Source organism: Rhipicephalus sanguineus, chromosome 3, assembly GCF_013339695.2.
Source record: "Rhipicephalus sanguineus isolate Rsan-2018 chromosome 3, BIME_Rsan_1.4, whole genome shotgun sequence".
NCBI lineage: Eukaryota > Metazoa > Arthropoda > Arachnida > Ixodida > Ixodidae > Rhipicephalus > Rhipicephalus sanguineus.
The window spans coordinates 149686645-149691536 of NC_051178.1; positions in this window are offsets into that span (position 1 = coordinate 149686645).

The following is a 4892-nucleotide window of genomic DNA, read 5'->3' on the forward strand; positions in this document are numbered from 1 at the left end:
TGGAGAAGCTCGCCGATGTGACGCCCACGGAAAATGCTTCCTCGGTGGACTCCTTGCGGTCGTTGCCGCAGCTTGCCATCTTCCTGGAAGAGATCTTCAAGGACGTCAATTCGACTCTTTACTCCGGCGAAACAACGGAAGCCATGTTACAACCTGCGCCCGCTGTAAGCGAGATCATACAACTAGCTGACGACACCGACATCGCCACCGTAATAAACTACCTCGGCGTTCGACTTATGACTCAGGTCTCCCCGTTCGTCCCGCAATCTGGACTCGACAAATTTTATAGCGCGCTTCTTTACGGAAAGCGTAGGGGCAACTTGGCTCGCTGGCAGCTGTGCCTGCGAGCCGCGGAAAAGGCTCTCTTCCCACTGACGAATCTCGCCGTTCTCACCGATCTCAACGCGCACGTCTCCATACCCGGGCTTCGAAACCTCGCGAAAGATATCATCGCGGAATTCAAGAACGACATCGACGCGTCTCCTTTTTTCACGCCAGCGTCCAAAGACATTATTCGCAGCGTACTGAACACGACACGCCTGCTAGTCGCCGGACCGGACTGGCTGAACGACAGCGTTGCAGTCGACGCGTACGTTCGGGCGCTCTCGGTGAGCGCTGCAAGCGAGAGAAGCGCTCTTGACACCTACGTGATCTACCACGAGCGCGATTTCCTGACATCACTCGCGCGGGGCTCGGCGCAGCGTTGGAGCCGTTCCGCTTTCAGCACAGACTGTTGGTACGAGCCCTACCCGGACACCATATACGTTCCCTTGCTAGTTTTTAACGTATCGAGAGCCAAGGACGAGGGCGCGGACGCCCTGCAGTTATCTCGTGCTGGACCCCGTCTAATGAGCTGCGCCTTCGATGCGCTCATTTCCAAGACACGCGCATCGACAGGAGTAAATGACCAATGGCTGGAGGGACAAACCAAGGCAAAACTACGCGAGGTTGAGGCGTGCCTCGACTCACCTGAAGCTTCGCTGTTGGATCGCTTCAAGAGAACGCGCGATGTGCTTGCGGTTAACTTTTCTTTCGAAAACTTCATCGAGGCCGCGCGGACGTCTCGGCATCCCCTTGCTCTTATGCTGCCGCCGAACCGTCTTGTGACAGAGGAGCGGCTCTTCTTCATCTACTTGATGCTTCAGAGTTGCGAAAAGAGCGGAGGCTCGGAGAACCGCGCTCCCATCGCGGGTAGCGACTGGAATATCGCACTTCGGAACACCGCACAGTTTCCGGCCGGGTTTAGCTGCAGCCCCGAAACTCCCATGAACGTGCGGGAAAAGAAGTGCCTAAACGTATAGACGTAAATGCTCGTTTCTTCAGTGTTCAAAGCGTTCCTCAATAATTATATTGCGAAGATGTATATTATAAGTCTAATTGTGTGTTCGGTGCCAATTGTAGATGTATTCGAGAATACAGCGCTAGAATATTACGTGGTGGACAACACGGTTAATATTTAGGCTTTGGTGGTATATATTTTCGGCTGTGTGCGAAAGTATTGCTGCGTAGAGCAAATCGCAGAATTGTAAGCTGGCATGAATGCTGCGTGAATAAGCGTGCGTTTAATGTGCTTGCGTGGATATCATAAATATTGCGTCATGCATTGGCTGTATACTACACTGGTATTGCGTAGTTGTTTAACTACAAAGTGCGCCGCTTGTGACTTACGTTTAGGCCACGTGCTGCACATTCTTGCGCTACCGCGTTCCCTCATTTGAATACGCTAAAGGACAACAAATAATACAATGATTAATGTATTAGGGCGCGACTGAACTCTTGCCACGCAAACCCCGACATTTTTCGACAGAGTATGTGATGAGATATACTACAATTTATAACTTGTTGAGCCTCCTGTCCTGTGTGTGTCCTTGTTCGCGTCCCCGTTATTTTAGCGCTCCCTTGTTCCATATCAAATATAACATCTAACCTTACGCGACCTGCGATAAAAACTACAGAATGACCCAAGTCACATGGCTGCTTCGCAAGTGTGAACTAAAGTCATCACTTTTCCTGTGAGCGTGTTTCAGTGCTTTCAGAAAGGCTTCAACCATGTTCGCTTAACACTTTGTCAGTTGTCATTGAAGGCAGGCGCTAAGGCATATCTATCTATCTATCTATCTATCTATCTATCTATCTATCTATCTATCTATCTATCTATCTATCTATCTATCTATCTATCTATCTATCTATCTATCTATCTATCTATCTTATCTATCTATCTATCTATCTATCTATCTCTGCTATCTATCTATCTATCTATCTATCTTCTGATTCTGTCTGTCTGTCTGTCTGTCTGTCTGTCTGTCTGTCTGTCTGTCTGTCTGTCTGTCTGTCTGTCTGTCTGTCTGTCTGTCTGTCTGTCTGTAATAGCTTTTCTGTTATTTGTATTACATAAAGCACAGCAAAAGATAGATTCCATCACGTCACTCTTCAAAAAACTGACTCGTTAATGATGTACGTACGTTCGTGCAACTTTCGCTTCTCCATGAAATGTTTTAGGACTGTTAGTCGTTGATGCTGCGTTATTTTTTTTTCCGAACACTTTCCCTGCGGCCGTTTATGAGCCTAAATGAAAGCCTGAGGGGGCATTCAAAGCAGACATTTTAGAGGAAAACTAAACTCGTTCTCCATCAGTCAGTGCCGTATATGTGATATCAGTATATAGCCCGGCAGCTCTCGAAATGACCTGTCGGGAGCCGCCACGGTGGTCTAGTGGTTATGGCGCTCGACTGCTGGCTCGAAGGTCGCGGGATCGAATTCCAGCCGCGGTGGCTGCATTTTCGATGGAGGCGAAAATGTTTGAAGCCCGTGTACCTAGATTTAGGTGCACGTTAAAGAACCCCAGGTGGTCGAAATTTTCGGAGCCCTCCACTACGGCGTCTCTCATAATCATATCGTGGTTTTGGGACGTTAAACCCCAGATATTATTATTATTAAATGCCCTGTCGGATAATGCTCGTTGTTGGGCAGTTTAAACATTTAGTCTCAGTTAACAACTGTATAAAAGTGGACACGACTGACCTTCGAGTAGTAAGTGTTATCTGTTCTCAAACAGTCTGCTAAACGACGTTTTAATTAAATCTCGTCTGCTAAACTGCCTTTCAATTAAGACTTTACCGTCCGAGTGACGGCGGTCTGCCGCTATACAACGTCGGTCGTCGCATTATCACTAATGAGGCACGTATTTGGCCGACGTGTCTGAGCCACTTTCTTTTTTCCAATTACGTGGTATTATTGGGCTTGGAGAAGGACAAAAGAGACTTCTTTGTTTTATTATTATTCTTTCTTTTCGACGTACTCCAGCAACACGACTAATGAAACTTTTATAGCTTCCCTCCTCAAAAATGGCGAAGGTTGCACTAAGTCGCGCAAGGCTTGAGACAGCGAAGCTAGATGATTGTGTTAAAGAGACAGGGCGTGCAAACGCGGACGCAAGAAAAAAGTCAAGAGACCACAAACGGCGACTAACAACTGAAACTGAAGTTTCAGTTGTTACGTTACGTTTCACTTGTATCAGTGTTGGACGATTCTGAAGTCCAATCTGGTTGCTTCCAGGTTGTTGCTATAGGCTTTAGCTAGGTGATGCTAGGTTGTTTCTAGGTTGCTTCTAAGCGCTGGGAGGTTCGAGTTAAACCACAGACAGTCACGGACACGACACAGATGTCCAAGCTCCAGAGAGAAAAACTCGCGCTGAAACCGACTGTTCGCACCTCCCACAGATCTGCGGGCACGTCGTCGTTCGCGCCCAGCTTCCATCGCTTCGGAGGTCTTCTCTTAGCCACCGTTGCCCTTCCCGTTCCCTAGTATTCTCCTGTTGTACGTACCGCTGAAGCACTCCGTACGGATGCTTGAGCGAAGCTTGAACATTCGGCCACAGTGTTTATCAGTGGGTTAATCCCGACTATTTATTAAAGCTTTTCTCAATTAGTGGTTACGTCTGTCTAGAAATCTTAATTGGTGTTTGCCGTACGTTTGTTGCCATCTTCATTTTTAGTGGGTGAGCGGTGAGAAGTGGGATTTGCCCAATTTCTGTGGCACATACCCGTTCAGGGCGACGATAGTTTATTTACACATTTGTACACGCCAAAGTTCTTACGGCCGGCTTAAGCAGCTTTGCTCTTAATAAAACACTGGCTCTTGGACATTTTTCGTGGTGTTTGACAGGAAAAAAGATCATAACCCGACCGTTGTATGTGCGTGCAGGTGTGCGCGCGCGCTCTTTTATACTACGACACGGCGGCTTTTCGTCACGTGACCATTTCACGTCACGTGCACCGAAAGGCTGACCTTGAGCCCCTGTTTGTTTTCGCGAACGCGCCTCACTAGCCTTTCGGTGAAGGTCTTTGACCAGCGTTGACATTGACTGAGCATGACGGTCCCATTCGCGGAACCGGGAGCTTTCTCGGTCTGTACCTGAAAAAGTAGAGCTATCGCTCTAACAATTTCAATGTGATTAGGCATTATTAATACGCCCCCGCGCTGTCCCCAGTGTTTGAGAGCACTGATGTTGCTGCGTGCAAACGTCTATAGTCACATGGCAGTTTTAAATGGAAGGATTTCTTAGCGAACCTTTGGCACTTTGAGCGTTTCTATCTATCTATCTATCTATCTATCTATCTATCTATCTATCTATCTATCTATCTATCTATCTATCTATCTATCTATCTATCTAGCCGCGTACGTTTGGTGTGCTCTCATGGTCGCCTGCTTAACTTGGTATAGACCAAAATTGGCACGGGAGGGTAAGAGGATATGAAGAATATGACTGTGGGGTCATGACATGAATAACGTGCAAATCCTGTCGAGTACGTCAACCTACCCTTTCCTCCAAACACGTGTGGCACATACCTGTTTACCACGGGCCGCGTGTACGGGTATGCGCCACAGGTGAT